Raw genomic sequence first — 18,881 nt, 5'->3', positions numbered from 1 at the left:
TTAAAAAAAAGGATTATGATCGGGCCTGTGATCTTCGGAATAGTTTAGTCTTAATGAATACCCATTGAGGACAATGAATGAGTCCTTTAAGGCCGCTGCATCATGTGATAGATGTGATTTATTGGGACTAGTGATGAGTGAGCATGCTTGCCACTACTCGGTACTCGCCCGAGCCTCTCAGTGCTCGAGATGCTCGGAGCTCGCCGAGTATTTCCGGGGTTGCTCAGCGGTATCGAGGCTCCCCTCCCTGCACGTTTGGCGCTCTTTAGTGAGCCAATGAACATGAAGGGATTGTCTGCCACACACTGTAATGCTGCAGCCATGTTGGTTGTGGCATTACAGTGATTGGCTGGCTGCACAGCATCATCAGGTCTATATTAGACTTGGCACCGCCATGCTCGTCACAGTCTACTCCGGAATCAGACAGTGTAGGGAGAGGTGCTGCTGAACTAGGGAGAGATTTGCTTGTTTTTTAGTTAGTGTAGGTATACCACAGTATATTATACACATATCCATCTCAACTAACAGTCCTTCTGATGACTAATCCAGCTGCATAGATATCAGTGCTAGGCAGTAAGTCAGTGTATGTGGCAGACTGCAGTGCATATAGCAAGAGGGTCCATTCCAGTTCTGTCTGCTGCTCCTGCTTTTACATATATTTCTAGACATAGCCCCAGGTATCAGGGGCCAGGAATAATTTTTTTGGGATTTTAATCCTGATTATTTGCTTAAAAAGCAATCCAGAGAGCACCGTTTTTCTGCTCCCTTTGCTTGTTGGCACTGCAAAATACAGCCAGATCCTTTTCATATTACAGCGCTAAAAATCCAACTATTTAAAACTGTGGTTTGTCCATCACACAGATCACACATAAGTGCGCTCAAAATTCTGCCATTTCTGGCCTCCATTTAAATTGTGTTGCAGTGTGTTATCAAAGTTATTGACACCAGTTTGCTGTTAAACATAGTTACCTACAGGCCAGATATTTAAATCTGTGGCTTATCCGTCACATGGATCACATATAAGTGCGCTCAAAATTCTGCCATTTCTGGCCTCCATTTAAATTGTGTTGCAGTGTGTTAGCAAAGTTATTGACACCAGTTTGCTGTTAAAAATAGTTACAGGACAGCTCTTTAAAACTGTGGTTTGTCCATCACACAGATCACATATAAGTTTGTTCCAAATTCAGCCATTTACAGCAAACGCCGAAAATATTGTCCTCCATTAAAAATGGGCAAGGCACATGGCAAGGGACGGGGAACTGGACGTGATGGTGCATGCAGAGGTCGAGGCCAAGGCCGTGGGCAAGCTGAAATTGTGCCACAACAAACACCCACATTTTCTCGCCCAACCTTCTTGTCCCAATTACTAGGGCATCGCAGCACACCACTATTAAACCCAGAGCAGTGTCAAAAGGTTGTTAGCTGGATAGTGGTTAATGCTTCCAGTCACTTTGCCACCACCATCCTGTCTTCCACGCGGACAATTTTCAGTAGCCATGAGTCTGGACCGTATATTCCTCCCCCTGATCCTCCTTTCTCCCACCATGTCCACACTTGGACACTCAGAAGAGCTGTTCACTTTTCCATTTATAGATTCAGGCCTCTCGCCCGAACCACTTGAAGTGAGGCAAGAAAAGATCGCATGTAGCGATACCCAAATATTTGAGACGCCACGATCACATGAAGGCGATGGTGGGAAAGTTTCACAAGAGGTGAATGATGATGAGACACCATTGCCAAAAAGTCAGGAGGAGGACCAGAGTGCGGAAGTGGAAGGCGAGGTGGTGGATGATATAGTAACTGACCCAACCTGGCAGGAGGACATGCAAAGCGAGGACAGCAGCACATAGCAGGGAAGCGTAGCACCTCAAAGGCAGGAAGAAGCAGTGTGGTGGCCACAGACAGAAGGCTGTCAACCGTTCCCCGTAACACCAACATGACAGAAGTTGCCATTACAACTGTTAGGTCTTCCCAATTCTGGTTGTTTTTTAAAGACTCTGCTGATAACCCCAAAAAAGCCAACCTTTCTGAACTTGAGAGCCACATTCAGCTTAGAGAAAGGGTCGCGAGCCACATTCAGCACTGAGTGAAGGTCGCGAGCCACATCCAGCTCCCTGCCCCTTCAAAGTAGTCAACTAAAACCCCCATTACAGGTATAATGATAGCCAAAGCTTTTTCACAGTAATCAATCCAAAGCTTTACACTGAGATCCAGGGTTTCCTGCAATACGCCCATTCAGTATTCTCCCATCAAGGACTCCCAACAAACTGTCGCATCCAGCTACGAGCACCTTCTCTGACAGGTAGTATCATCCTCCAGCAAACCATAACTAAAACATCTCAAACCCCTAAGACCAGTATACTGTATGTGCATCCAGATCTGCTCTTCTGTGCAGGGCTACTCACTTAAATCACTATTTTGTGATGTACTCTTCATACCTGTTTGCTAGACCTGGACCTAATGCACCAAGCTGGCAGACAGTCGCGAGCCACAATTCATGGGACCGCGAGCCACATGTGGCTGCCGAGCTACAGGATGGGGATCCCTGATCTAGTGTTAAGGCCCCGTCACACTAAGCGAGATCGCTAGCTATATCGCTTAAGCGTCACCGATTTTGTGACGCAGCAGCGATATTGCTAGCGATATCGCTATGTGTGATACTTACCTCCGACCGGCTCCCCCACTGGTTATCGTCCTGGGCCGTTTCTCATCAGCAGCTTCCTGCTGGCGCCGATGAGCGACGTGTGGATACAGGCGGAAGAAGACATCATTGCCGCATCTGACAGGTAACGACTGCTGCTGCGTCGCTGCATCGCTAGTGAGATCTGCCTGTTTGGCAGCTCACTAGCGACCATTTAGCGATGCACCAGAGCCCCTGACTGGGTCATATCGTGGTCGGGATCGCTGGTGCATTGCTAAATGTAACGGGACCTTAAGAAGGAGAGAGAGAGACAGATTTCCTGTTCTATATAAGCCCCACCCTACTCACAGTAACACACCAGGCACAGACATACTGTGCTTCTTACTCTTATAGCAACATCACTCTTGCTTAAAATCTACACCGCTATACCAACAAAGTTGCAGGAAAAGGTCTACCCATCCCCAAGTCATGCCCACCTCCACCTATGGCACCAGTGGTTCTGGATGGAGGGATTCACCGTATTGGATGGGACACAGGTGGGGATCACTGATTAATCAATTCAAACTATTTATTTAATGGGGTTAGGGAGCCTAACATCTGACATGCTGTTTGGTGGGGGCTTAATTGGTGACTGCCATTGGCCGAGATGCCCATCCACATTTGGACATTGTTTCCAGAGCATTCATGATGCACTTTATCAATAAAGCTATCACTATCTTCATGGGCTAAGTGATCTAACATTTTGATATATTGTTGTCTGATGAACTGCATAGTATGCACTCTTGATGAGCCTATTTTGAGGAGAAACGAGTTTTGCATACTTTGTACATTTCTCGTGAATTAAAGCATATTTTGCACATTTCTTGTGGGTCTAATACCCCTTGGGGCAAGAGTGGGTGTAGTTTCTATTATGAGATGTCACCTTTTGATGCCTCTTTCTTACAACACAATTCTGGTTTCAATTCAACTCATCTATTGGCAACAGGATGATTGTGGCCTACCATTTGTAGTATGTTTGTCTCATTATTGAAGACTGCATAAATAGATATTTGCAATAACTTAGGTATATGCTCTTTTGAAGAATACCATACGATCAATTACATATGGTGTACCAGCGTTGCAAGTTTATTTTTTTCCACTATTTAAATACAGAGTATCTGTATGTAATGGGATTATTCTTGTGCTGAATTAAGGGGGTTTTACACATAGCGATATCGCTAGCAATATCGCTAAAGCATCACCGATTTGGTGACGCAGCAGCGATATTGCTAGCGATATCGCTATGTGTGATACTTACCTCCGACCGGCTTCCCCGCTGTCTGTCGCTGATCGCGCAGCTCCATTTCTCGTCGGGCGCTTCCTGCTGGCGCCGACAAGCGACGTGTTGACGCTGGCGGGAGGACGTCAGGATCGCCTCGTCTGAAAGGTAAGTAACGACCGCTTTATCGCTGCTGCATCGCTGTGAGATCTGCCTGTGTGGCAGCTCACTAGCGACCATTTAGCGATGCACCAGCAATCCTGACCGGGTCGTATCATGGTCGGGATCGCTGGTGCATCGCTAAATGTAAAGGGGCCTTTAGTGTCTGTCCAAGATAAAATGTCTATTAAGCATCTCTGTATACCATGGTTGCAAATTATTCTTTTTTGTGTACTGTCCCTTATATGTTATCATAGTAGGGATTCATACGCCAGGGAGAGGGGGTGCATTTGTATTTCAAAAGGGTGCCAACCTCCGCTGAGAGGTAGGAAGGAGGTTAGTGGACTGTATGGCGTGACGACCCTGTTGTCTCATACTACTGGCTCTTTTATCATCACTTTGGATATGGTCACAATTTCTGAGGATTTTGTGATTTTTGATTTTTTAACTGATACCAATAAATAGTGACTTTATGTGTATGGTCTGTGGGCTCAATAGTAATTGTATACACTTTTTCTACTGAATAATGAGTGATCTTTTTCTATAGTCTATTTGCGTAATTGCAATCATGTGCCACAAGTGACCATGTGCTTGCAAGTATGCTACTCGCATGCATGTGACCTGGAATTCCTGCAAATCATGACGTGTACATAGAGTGACTGCAGATTTGTGTCCCAAGCCTGGACAACTTTAACCCCTTACCTACAATTGACGTAATATTCCGTCCATGTGACCATGGACCTAATTACCATGGACGGAATATTACGTCATCGCGATCAGCGGCGCCCACGTGGTGAGCGCCGCTGATCGCGGCCGAGTGTCAGCTAATTATCATAGCTGACACCCGACACAATGTGTCAGGGGCGGTCACGGACCGCCCCGACACGTTAACCCCTTGCACACCGCGATCAAACGCGATCGCGGTGTACCGGGGGTTAAAGGGAAGCATCGGCAGGGAGGGGGCTCCCTCCGTGCTTCCCTGAGCCCCCCACGGCAGCGCAATGTGCAGCGCTGCTGCGGGGGGCTCTTTCCCTACAGGCCCCCGGATCCAAGATGGCGACGGGGGCCTGCAGGGAGCTGACTTCCTCACTGCCTGCAAAGCGCAGGCATGAGGAAGTCTGCAGCAGTGCCTGTGACAGATCGCTGATCTGTCACAGTGATCTGTGATGTGACAGATCAGCGATCTGTCTCAGGACAGTGATGTCCCACCTGGGACAAGGTAATAAAGTAAAAAAAAAAAAAAAAAGTGTTAAAAATAATTTAAAAAAAATCGCTAAATAAATTAGTAAAAAAAAAAAAAAATATTCCCCAATAAATCCATTTTTTCAAAATAAAAAAACCCAAAAACAATAAAAGTACACATATTTGGTATCGCCGCGTCCGTAATGACCTGCCCTATAAAACGGTCCCATTAGTTAACCCCTTTAGTGAACCCCTTAAAAAATAAAAATAAAAAACGAAGCAAAAAATAATGATTTATTATCATACCACCGAACAAAAAGTGCAATAACGCGCGATCAAAAAGACGCATATAAATATGCATGGTACCGCTGAAAACGTCATCTGGTCCCGCAAAAAACGAGCTGCCATACAGCATCATCCACAAAAAAATAAAAAAGTTATAGCTCGCAGAATAAAGCGATACAAAAATAATTATTTTTTATATAAAATTGTTTTCATTGCAAAAAACCGACAAAACATAAAAAAACGACCTAAATGAGGTATTGCTGTAACCGTACCGACCCGAAGAATAAAACCGCTTTATCAATTTTACCGCACGCGGAACGGTGTAAACGCACTCCCCCAAAAGAAATTCATGAAACGCTGGTTTTTGTTCATTCTGCGTCCCAAAAATCGGAATAAAAAGCGATCAAAAAATGTCCTGTGCCCGAAAATGGTACCAATAAAAACGTCAACTCGTCCCGCAAAAAATAAGACCTCACATGACTCGGTGGGTCAAAATACGGAAAAATTATAGCTCACAATATGTGGTGATGCAAAAACTATTTTTACAATAAAAAGCGTCTTTTAGCGTGCGACAGCCGCCAAACATAAAAACCGCCATAAATAGTAAATCAAACCCCCCGTTATCACCCCCTTAGTTAGGGAAAAATAATAAAACTAAAAGAAAATGTATTTATTTCCATTTTCCCGCTAGGGTTAGGGTAGGGTTAGGGCTAGGGTTAGGGTTAGGGTTAGGGCTAGGGTTAGGGCTAGGGTTAGGGCTAGGGTTAGGGCTAGGGCTCAGATTAGGGTTAGGGGTGTGTTGAGGTTAGGGTTGGAGCTATAATTGGGGGTTTCCACTGTTTGGGCACATCAGGTGCTCTCCAAAGGCAACATGGCGTCTGATCTCAATTCCAGCAAATTCTGCGTTGAAAAAGTCAAATGGTGCTCCTTCCCTTCCAAGCTCTGCCATGTGCCCAAACAGTGTTTTACCCCCACATGTAGGGTATCAGCCTACTCAGGACAAATTACAAAACAACTTTTGGGGTCCAATTTCTCCTGTTACCCTTGGGAAAATAAAAAAAATGGGGACTAAAAGATGATGTTTGTTGAAAAAATACGATATTTTTATTTTCACGCCCGGTCGTTATAAACTTCTGTGAAGCACTGGGGGTTCAAAGTGCTCACCACACATCTAGATAAGTTCATTAGGGGGTCTAGTTTCCAAAATGGGGTCACTTGTGGGGGGTTTCCACTGTTTAGGTACATCAGGGGCTCTCCAAATGCAACATGACACCCGCAGACCATTCCATCTAAGGCCTCTTTCACACATCAGTTTTTTGCCTTCAGGCGCGATCCGGCTTTTTTTTTGTAAAACCGGATCCGGCAAAATGCAATGCCGGATCCAGTTTTTCCCCATTGACTTGCATTAGCGCCGGATCGTGCCGGATGGCATTGCGTTTCATCCGTTTTTTGCCGGATCCGGCAACTTGTCTCATTCCGGCGTCTGGAAAAAACGGCTACTGTAACGTTTTTTGTCTCCGGCAAAAAAGCCGGAAGCGCCGGATCCGGCGCTTCCAGCTTTTTGCTACAATGAAAGTCTATGGGCGCTGGAATGTGCCGGATCCAGAAAAAGGCGGATCCAGCCACCGGATCCGGTTTTTTTAAGTCTGCGCATGCTCAGATCCAATTGGCCAGCCCCCAGTAACAGATATAACCTGCTAGACGGATCCAGCAAAAAAACGGATCCGTTTCTACAGTTCTCCAAAATTTATGCCGGATCCGTTTTTTCTAAAAATAGCCGGATCCTGCCTGACGGCAAAAAACTGACGTGTGAAAGTAGCCTTAGTCTGCATTCCAAAACGTCACTACTTCCCTTCCGAGCCCCGACGTGTGCCCATACAGTAGTTTTCTCCCACATATGAGATATCAGCGTACTCAGGACAAATTGGATAACAACTTTTGGGGTCCAATTTCTCCTGTTACCCTTGGGAAAATAAAAAAATGGGGACTAAAAGATCATGTTTGTGGAAAAAATACGATTTTTTTATTTTCACGCCCAGACGTTATAAACTTCAGTGAAGCACTGGGGGGTTCAAAGTGCTCACCACATATCTAGATAAGTTCATTAGGGGGTCTACTTTCCAAAATGGGGTCACTTGTGGGGGGTTTCCACTGTTTAGGTACATCAGGGGCTCTCCAAACGCAACATGACACCCGCAGACCATTCCATCAAAGTCTGCATTCCAAAACGTCACTACTTCCCTTCCGAGCCCCGACGTGTGCCCATACAGTAGTTTTCTCCCACATATGAGGTATCAGCGTACTCAGGACAAATTGGACAACAACTTTTGGGGTCCAATTTCTCCTGTTACCCTTGGGAAAATAAAAAAATGGGGACTAAAAGATCATGTTTGTGGAAAAAATACGATTTTTTTATTTTCACGCCCGGACGTTATAAACTTCAGTGAAGCACTGGGGGGTTCAAAGTGCTCACCACACATCTAGATAAGTTCCTTGGGGGATCTAGTTTCCAAAATGGTGTCATTTGTGGGGGGTTTCTACTGTTTTGGTACATCAGGGGCTTTCCTAACGCGACATGGTGTCCGATCCCAATTCCAGCCAAAAACGTCAAATGGCGCTGCTTCCCTTCCGAGCTCTGCCATACGTCCAAATAGTGGTTTACACCCACATGTGGGGTATCAGCGTACTCAGGATAAATTGCACAATATCTTTTAGGGTCCTGTTACTTTTGGAAAAATAAGAATTGAGGGTGAAAAGATCATTTTTGTGGAAAAAATATGATTTTTTAATTGTACTGCTGTACGTTATAAACTTCTGTGAAGCCCTTGGGGTTCAAAGTTCTCACCACACATCTAGATAAGTTCCTTGGGGGGTCTAGATTCCAAAATGGTGTCATTTGTGGGTGGTTTCCACTGTTTTGGTACATCAGGGGTTTTCCAATCGCGACATGGTGTCCGATCTCAATTCTAGCCAAAAACGTCAAATGGCGCTGCTTCCCTTCCGAGCTCTGCTATGCGCCCAAATAGTCATTTACACCCACATGTGGGGTATCAGCGTACTCAGGACAAATTGCACAATAACTTTTAGGGTCCTGTTACCCTTGGAAAAATAAAAATTGGGGGTGAAAAGATCATTTTTGTGGAAAAAATATGATTTTTTAATTGTACCACTGTACGTTATAAACTTCTGTGAAGCCCTTGTGGGTTCAAAGTTCTCACCACATATCTAGATAAGTTCCTTGGGGGGTCTAGTTTCCAAAATGGGGTCACTTGGGGGGGTTTCCACTGTTTAGGTACATCAGGGGCTCGCCAAACGTGACCTGGCGTCCGATCTGAATTCCAGCCAATTTTGCATTGAAAAAGTCAAACGGCGCTCCTTCCATTCTGAGCTCTGCCATGCGCCGAAACAGTGGTTCCCCCCCACATGTCAGGTATCAGCGTACTCAGGACAAATTGCACAATAACTTTTGCAGTCCAATTTCTCCTGTTACCCTTGGTAAAATAAAGAAAATTGAACCTGAAGTATTTTTTTTGTGAAAAAAAGTTAAATGTTCATTTTTTTTTTAATATTCAAAAAATTCCTGTGACGCACCTAAAGGGTTAATAAACTTCTTGAATGTGGTTTTAAGTACCTTAAGGGGTGCAGTTTTTAGAATGGTGTCACTTTTGGGTGTTTTCTATCATATAGACCCCTCAAAGTGGCTTCAAATGTGAAGTGGTCCCTAAAAATAAAATGGTGTTGCAAAAATGAGAAATCGCTGGTCAATTTTTAACCCTTATAACTTCCTAACAAAAAAAAATTTTGGTTCCAAAATTGTGCTGATGTAAAGTAAACATGTGGGAAATGTTATGTATTAAGTTTTTTGTGCGCCGTATCGCTGTGATTTAAGGGCATAAAAATTCAAAGTTGGAAAATTGCGAAATTTTCAAAATTTTCGCCAAATTTCCGTTTTTTTCACAAATAAACGCAAGTTATTTGAATGCAATTTTACCACTAACATGAAGTATAATATGTCACGAGAAAACAAAGTCAGAATCACCGGGATCCATGAAAGCGTTCCAGAGTTATGACCTCATAAAGGTACAGTGGTCAGAATTGTAAAAATTGGCCCGGTAGTTGACGTGCAAACCACCCTTGGTAGTGAAGGGGTTAAACTAACACACAAAAAAGTAAACCATCGAACTTGTAAAGTTTGGTGTCGAGTTTCACTTTTTTGCATCAGACTACTTTGCTGCATCATGATGTCTTTTTTATTTTAACCCATTCTTGACCGGAGCTTTTTTCGGTTTTGCGTTTTCATTTCTTTGCTACCCTTCTTCTCAGCGCCATAACTTTTTTATTTTTCTGTCAATATGGCCATACGAGTGCTTTTTTTTGAGGAACGAGTTGTACTTTTGAACGACACCATTGGTTTTACCATGTCGCGTACTAAAAAATGGGAAAAAAATTCCAAGTGTGGTGAAATTGCAAGCAAAAGTGCAATTCCACAGTTGTTTTTTGTTTGGATTTTTTACTAGGTTCACTAAATGCTAAATCTGAACTGCCATTATGATTCTCCAGGTTATTACAAATTCATAGACACTAAACATGTGTAGGTTCTTTTTTTATCTAAGTTGTCAAAAAAAAATTCCAAACTTTGTTAAAAAAAAAGAAAAGCACCATTTTCCGATACCCGTAGCGTCTCCATTTTTTAGATCTCGGGTTGGGTGAGGGCTTATTTTTGCATGCCGAGCTGACGTTTTTAATGATACCATTTCGTGCAGATACGATCTTTTGATCGCCCGTTATCACATTTTAATGCAATGTCGTGGTGACCAAAAAAAGTAATTCTGGCGTTTTTACTTTTTTTATCGCTACGCCGTTTTAGTGATCAGATTAATTGTGTTTTTTTATTGATAGATCTGGCGATTCTGAATGTGGTGATACCAAATATGTGTATGTTTGATTTTTTTTTATTGTTTTATTTTGAATGAAACGCAAGGGGGGGATTTGAATTTTTATATATATATATATATATATATATACAGTCATGGCCAAAAGTATTGACACCCCTGCAATTCTGTCAGATAATACTCAGTTTCTTCCTGAAAATGATTGCAAACACAAATTCTTTGGTATTATTATCTTCATTTAATTTGTCTTAAATGAAAAAACACAAAAAGAATTGTCCTAAAGCCAAATTGGATATAATTCCACACCAAACATAAAAAAGAGGGTGGACAAAAGTATTGTCACTGTGCGAAAAATCATGTGATGCTTCTCTAATTTGTGTAATTAACAGCACCTGTAACTTACCTGTGGCACCTAACAAGTGTTGGCAATAACTAAATCACACTTGCAGCCAGTTGACATGGATTAAAGTTGACTCAACCTCTGTCCTGTGTCCTTGTGTGTACCACATTGAGCATGGAGAAAAGAAAGAAGACCAAAGAACTGTCTGAGGACTTGAGAAACCAAATTGTGAGGAAGCATGAGCAATCTCAAGGCTACAAGTCCATCTCCAAAGACCTGAATGTTCCTGTGTCTACCGTGCGCAGTGTCATCAAGAAGTTTAAAGCCCATGGCACTGTGGCTAAGCTCCCTAGATGTGGACGGAAAAGAAAAATTGACAAGAGATTTCAACGCAAGATTGTGCGGATGTTGGATAAAGAACCTCCACTAACATCCAAACAAGTTCAAGCTGCCCTGCAGTCCGAGGGTACAACAGTGTCAACCCGTACTATCCGTCGGCATCTGAATGAAAAGGGACTGTATGGTAGGAGACCCAGGAAGACTCCACTTCTTACCCCGAGACATAAAAAAGCCAGGCTGGAGTTTGCCAAAACTTACCTGAAAAACAGAGACAAAAGTAGAGCTTTTAGGGCAAAAGCATCAACATAGAGTTTACAGAAGAAAAAAGAGGCATTCAAAGAAAAGTACACGGTCCCTACAGTCAAACATGGCGGAGGTTCCCTGATGTTTTGGGGTTGCTTTGCTGCCTCTGGCACTGGACTACTTGACCGTGTGCATGGCATTATGAAGTCAGAAGACTACCAACAAATTTTGCAGCATAATTTAGGGCCCAGTGTGAGAAAGCTGGGTCTACCTCAGAGGTCATGGGTCTTCCAGCAGGACAATAACCCAAAACACACTTCAAAAAGCACTAGAAATTGGTTTGAGAGAAAGCACTGGAGACTTCTAAGGTGGCCAGCAATGAGTCCAGACCTGAATCCCATAGAACACCTGTGGAGAGATCTAAAAATGGCAGTTTGGAGAAGGCACCCTTCAAATATCAGGGACCTGGAGCAGTTTGCCAAAGAAGAATGGTCTAAAATTCCAGCAGAGCATTGTAAGAAACTCATTGATGGTTACCGGAAGCGGTTGGTCGCAGTTATTTTGGCTAAAGGTTGTGCAACCAAGTATTAGGCTGAGGGTGCCAATACTTTTGTCTGGCCCATTTTTGGAGTTTTGTGTGAAATGATCAATGTTTTGCTTTTTGCTTCATTCTCTTTTGTGTTTTTTCATTTAAGACAAATTAAATGAAGATAATAATACCAAAGAATTTGTGTTTGCAATCATTTTCAGGAAGAAACTGAATATTATCTGACAGAATTGCAGGGGTGTCAATACTTTTGGCCATGACTGTATATATATATTTTTTTTTAAAACTTTTTTTTAACTTTTGGCATGCTGCAATAGTCTCTATGGGAGACTAGAAGCTGCCATAACCCGATCAGCTCAGATACATAAAGGCGATGATCAGTTCGCCTCTATGTAGCAGAATTACTCACTTGCTATGAGCGCCGACCACCAGGTGGCGCTCACAGCAAACTGGCACTGACAACCATAGAGGACTCCAGATGACCTCCGGTTGTCATGCCAACATACCGATGACCCGTGATCACGTGACGTGGGTCACCGATGTGCGGGTTTTCGCCCCAATGGCTGGAAGTGCGAGTTACATGTCGCTGTCAGCACTTGACAGCGGCATTTAACTAATTAATAGCCACAGGTGGATCGCGATTCCACCCACGGCTATTTCAGTCACTTGTCAGCTGTTCAAAACAGCTGACATGTCCTGGGAAAGATGTGGGCTCACCATCGGAGCCCACATCAAAGGGAAGGAGTCCGACATCAGCCTACTATTACGCCTGATATTGGAAAGCAGTTAAGGGGAACCTGACCGCTGATACGTGCTCCCTGTGGATCAGGCTGCATGTATCAGACACTGGCTATATAATCTCAGCCAGGTATGTTTGACTGTCCCTATCCATACACATAGGGAGAGACCTGTCAATCCAGGGCTGAGGGTCTGGAGAAGCTGTCAGAGACTGTCCCATGCGGCTCGGTTCCTGCTGGCTTTGAAGTATATTTTTGTCCGAAACACAGCAGTGTTTTAGAGTCAAACATCCCTTGCTTAAATCATACAGCCACTGCCTGATACATGCTGCCCATAGATCAGGCAGTATCTATCAGCTGTCAGGTTCCCTTACTCCCCATAGATCAGGCAGTATCTATCAGCTGTCTGATTCCCTTGCTACTCAGAAATCAAGCAGTATCTATCAGCTGTCAGGTTCCCTTGCTGCCCATCGATCAGGCAGAATCTATCTACTGTCAGGATCCCTTGCTGCCCATCGATCAGGCAGTATCTATCAGCTGTTAGGTTCCCTTGCTGTCCAGAAATCAGGCGGTATCTAACAGCTGTCAGGTTCCCTTGTTGCCCATAGATTAGGCAGTATCTATCAGCTAACAGGTTCCCTTGCTGTCCAGAAATCAGGCAGTATCTATCAGCTGTCAGGTTCCCTTGCTGCTCAAAGATCAGGCAGTATCTATCAGCTGTCAGGTTCCCTTGTGGCCCATAGTTCTGGCAGTATCTGTCAGTTGTCAGGTTCCCTTGCTTCCCATAGATGAGGCCGTATCTATCAGCTGTCAGGTTCACTTACTGCCCATAGATCAGGCAGTATCTATCAGCTGTCAGGTTCCCTTGCTGTCTAAAGATCAGGCAGTATCAGCTGTCAGATTCCCTTGCTGTCCATAGATCAGGCAGTATCTATCTGTTGTCAGGTTCCCTTGCTGTCCATAGATCAGGCAGTATTTACCAGCTGTCAGGTGCATTTGCTGCTCAGAAATCAGGCAGTATCTATCAGCTGTCAGGTTCCCTTGCTGCCCACAGATCAGGCAGTATCTATCAGCTAACAGATTCCCTTGCTGCCCACAAATCAGGCGGTATCTATCAGCTGTCATGTTCCCTTTCTGCTGAAAAGATCAGGCAGTATCTATCAGCTGTCTGGTTCCCTTATGACCCATAGATCAGGCAGTATCTATCAGTTGTCAGGTTCCTTTACTGCCATAGGTCAGGCAGTATCTACCAGCTATCAGGTTCCATTGCGGCCCAAAGATCAGGCAGTATCTATCAGCTGTCAGATTCCCCTGCTGCCCATAGATCAGGCAGCATCTATCAGCTGTCAGGTGCACTTGCTGCATAGAATCAGGCAGTATTTATCAGCTGTCAGGTTCCCTTGCTGCCCATAGACCAGGCAGGATATATCAGCTGTCAGGTTCCCTTCCTGCACAGAAATCAGGCAGTAGCTTTCAGCCGTCAGTGTTATGAATGAGTCACCGGAGGAGAAAACAAAAATACAAGCTAAGTCCAGAAAACCGGAGAGGTTGGTAACTATCGGATTGCAGACCCCTGATTCTATACACCACAACTAACAGTAGTCGTGGGGGATAACTACAGTGCCCTAGACCCCTCGTCGCATCCGGAGAACTACATAAGCCTAAAGAAGTAAAGGGGAAATCTAAACTGCCCCAGAGCAGACCCCAAAGCAATAGACAGCCCCCAACATGTATTGTCGGTGAAAAACAGATGAGAACACAAACACAGACAGAAAGACAGGCTGAGCAAACGATGGGGCCCAACTAACTAGATAGGACAGAAAAGATGCTGGCAGCAATCCGCAAAAAACCCTACCAAAAATGTCCCAACCGTCTGATAGGGAAAAAGGCCCTGAAGTCGCTAGACTTCAAAATCACTATATCAGCACTCAGGTATATTCTGAAAACAGAGCAACGAGATCAACTGATCAGAGACAAAAATGGAATTCAGCCAGTCCCAACCAGGACTGGCTGAATACAAGCACTAAGGAAACCAGACAAAATCTCATGGAATAATAGCAGGGCAAAAACTTAGCTTTTAGTAGACAGGAACTAAGCTGGATGCAAGAGCTCAGAGCAGAAAGGATCACCAGCAGCCCTGCAGGGCGTTGGCTGCCTTATATCCACTCAAATTCCAGATGTCCAATCACACTCCGCCTGTTCAGATGACAGGTTCTTCCCATCCCAATCAATTTCACTACCTCTCTTCACCAGCAGAGGGAGTTCATCAGACATCAAAGGTGAAGGGGAGACATCACCAGGTACTCAAAATGTCCCTCCGGAGTATTAAACGCCATCTTCCATTCATCCCCCTGCTTAATGCAAATAAGATTATACGCCCCCCTGAGGTCAAGCTTGGTAAACCAGCAAGCACCTTTAACTCTGGAGAATAGATCAGAAATCAGGGGTAACGGATACTGATATTTAACAGTAATTTTGTTGAGGGAACGATAGTCAACACAAGGCCTTAATGAACCATCTTTCTTGGCCACAAAAAAAAACCCAGCACAGCACCTAAGGGTGAAGAGGATGGTCTAATATGACCCTTCTCCAACGACTCCTTAATATAGGATCGCATAGCCTCGTGCTCGGGTACAGATAAATTGAAACGTTGACCCTTGGGAAATTTACACCCAGGGCTCAGCTCAATTGCACAGTCATAACTCCTATGAGGAGGCAAAGATGCAGACTCATTCTCACTAAATACATCATAAAAATCAGCCAAATAGTCAGGAACATCATGCGACTGGGGAGAGGTGGAGAAAATAGGAGCGTCACTAAGGACACACCGACAACCCCAACTCACCACAGACACAGATTTCCAATCCAAAACTGGATTATGGATTTGCAACCAGGGAAACCCCAGAACGATGGTATCATGCAAATTATGCAACACCAAAAATCTGCAATTTTCTTGATGGTCTGGGGCGACCCGCATTACCACCTGGGTCCAAAACTGAGGTTTATTCTTCGCCAAAGGAGTAGCATCAATACCCCTCAAAGGGATAGGCGTCCGCAGAGGTGTCATAGGAAACCCACAACGTTTAGCAAAATCCAAGTCCATCAGGTTCAGAGCTGCTCCCGAATCCACAAAAGCCTTAGCGGAAAATGTGGACAGGGAGCAGATCAGAGTAATTGCCAGAAGAAACTTAGGTTGAACACCACCCACAGCAAATGTGTGTGCAAAATGTTTCTCTCGTTTAGGGCAGACAGAAATAATTTGAGAGGCATCTCCACAGAAAAAACACAGCTTATTACGCCTTCTGAACTCCTAATGTTGCGCCCTAGACAAAACTATCACATTGCATAGGTTCAGACATTTGTTCAACAGGTGGCAACACCTCTCGTGCAGTTTAGAGTTCACGCAAACGCTGATCAACCTGAATGGCTAATGACAGAATCGTCAAGACCAGAGGGAACAGGAAATCCCACCATAGTATCTTTTACGGTTTCTGACAAACCCTTCCGAAAGAGAGCTGCCAAGGCACCATCATTCCAGGTAGTAAGGACCGCCCACTTTCGGAATTTTTGACAGTACAACTCTGCAGAATCCTGACCCTGGCTCAATGCCAACAGGGCCTTTTCAGCCTGATCAATAGCATTAGGTTCATAATACAACAACCCCAAGGCCTGAAAAAATGCGTTCACATCAGAGTCGGATTTTCTCCGGGGTCTCGGCTGCCAGGGGTAGCCGAGACCCCAGAGAACATGATTCGGGTCGGTTTTTACCGACCCCGCTTTTGCAATTGCCGTTATTAACCGTGTAACGGCGACCGCAAAGAAAAAAAAGTAGTCAGATGTGTCATTTAATTTCTCCTCTGATATGATCGCACATCAGAGGGGAGAGAAATAGGGTCCCCGATCCCCTCTGGTACCTCCCGGTGGCCCTCGGCCCATGTGCTTCCCCTCCATGGGCGCCGCCTTCCGGGAAGAAAATGGCAGGCGCATACGCAGTGCGCCCGCCGAGATCTGCTGGCCAGCACCCGGCAAGATTTCATTCATGGTACATTTTGATCACTGTGATAAATCCTATCACAGTGATCAAAATAAAAAAAAAATAGAAAATACCCCCCCTTTATCACCCTCTTAGTTAGTGACAAATAATGAAATAAAGAAAATATATTTATTTTCATTTTTCCATTAGGGTTAGGGTTGGAATTAGAGTTTGGCTTGGAATTAGGGTTAGGGATGGAATTAGGGTTAGGGTTGGAATTAGGGATAGGGGTGTGTTGGGGTTAGGGTTATGGTTGGGCTTAGGGTTATGGTTGGGATTAGGGTTAGGGATGCGTTCTGGTTAATGTTGGGATTAGGGTTAGGAGTGTGTTGGGGTTAGGTTTGTGGTTAGAGTTAGGGTTGGGATTAGGGTTATGGGTGTGTTGCGATTAGGGTTGAGTTAGAATTGAGTGGTTTCCACTATTTAGGCATATCAGGGGGTCGCCAAATGCAGCAAGGTTCCACTATTGATTCCAGCCAATTTTGCATTCAAAAAGTTAAACGGTGCTCCCTCCCTTCCGAGTCCGATGTGTGCCCAAACAGTGGTTTACCCCAACATATGGGGCATCAGAGTACTCAAGGCAAATTGCACACCAACTTTGGGGGTCTAATTTCTCCTGTTACCCTTGGGAAAATAAAAAATTGGGGACTAAAAAGAATCATTTTTGTGGAAAAAAAAATGATTTTTTATTTTCATGGCTCTGCATTATAAACTTCGGTGAAGCACTTAGGGGTTCAAAGTGCTCACCACACATTTAAATAAGCTCCTTAGGGGGTCTAGTTTCAAAAATGGGGTCACTTGTGGGGGGTTTCTACTGTTTAGGCACATCAGGGGCTCTGCAAATGCAATATGACGTCCGCAAACCATTCCATCAAAGTCTGCATTCCAATATGACGTTCCTTCCCTTCTGAGCTCTGCCATGCACCAAAACAGTGGTTCTCCCCAACATACGGGGTATCAGCGTACTCAGGACAAACTGCACAACAACCTTGGGGGTCCAATTTCTCCTGATGCCCTTGTGAAAATAAAAAATAGCGGGCTAAAAAATGATTTTTGAGAAAAAAAATGATTTTTTATTTTCACGGCTCTGCGTTATAAACTTCTGTGAAGCACTTGGGGGTTCAAAGTGCTCACCACACATCTAGATTAGTTCCTTAAGGGGTCTAGCTTCCAAAATGATGTCACTTGTGTTTTTTTTTCACTATTTAGGCACATCAGGGGCTCTCCAAACGCAACATGGTGTCCAATCTCAATTCCAGCCAATTCTGCATTGAAAAAGTCAAATGGCGCTCCTTCCATTCCAAGCCCTGCTATGCACCAAAACAGTGGTTTACCCCCACATATGGGGTATCGGCGTATTCATGAGAAATTGCACAACAGATTTTGTGGTTCATTTTCTCTTTTTACACTTGTCAAAATAAAAAAATTGGTTCTGAAGTAAAATATTTGTGAAGAAAAGTTAAAAGTTCATTTTTTCCTTCCACATTGCTTCAGTTTCTGTGAAGTACATAAAGGGTTAATAAACTTCTTGAATGTAGTTTTGAGCACCTATAGGGGTGCAGTTTTTAGAATGGTATCACTTTTGGGTATTTTCTGCCATGTACAACCCTCAAAGTGACTTGAAATGTGATGTTGTCCCTAAAAAAATGGTTTTGTAAGTTTTGTTGGAAAATGAGAAATCGCTGGTCAACTTTTAAATACAGATGAGCGACTCTACCTTTTAGGGTCGAGTCGGGTTTCATGAAACCCGACTTTCTCAAAAGTCGAGTCGAACAAAATTGGCCGACTACAGTGAAGAGTCAGGGGTCTGACTGAAACACGAAACCCAATGCAAGTCAATGGGAAAGCTGATATGTATTTTAAATTCTACAATAGCTCAAAAAAGGGACAGTATATAACTCCATACAGTATTATGGCCACCACATGGTGCGCCATACAGAATAAGGAGCCCCATATATGTCTCTATACAGAGTAATTGGTCCCATATAATGTTCCATACAGTATATGAGCTCCACATAATGCCACAGTATATGATGGGCCCCATGGATGATGCTCCAGTGTCTTATGGGCCCAAATAATGCTCCATATATAATGAGCCCCATTTCTAATGCTCGAGTTTATAATGGGCCCCATAAATGCTGCTCCAGTGTCTGATGTCCCCCATTTGGAATGTTCTAGTATATGATGGGCCTCATGGATGATGCTCCAGTGTATGATGGGCCCAA

The sequence above is a fragment of the Dendrobates tinctorius genome, unplaced genomic scaffold (genome assembly GCF_039654945.1).
Source record: "Dendrobates tinctorius isolate UK_male_01 unplaced genomic scaffold, ASM3965494v1 ptg000134l, whole genome shotgun sequence".
Lineage (NCBI taxonomy): Eukaryota > Metazoa > Chordata > Amphibia > Anura > Dendrobatidae > Dendrobates > Dendrobates tinctorius.
The sequence above is the reverse complement of the archived record's forward strand: the minus strand, read 5'-3'. Positions refer to the sequence as shown.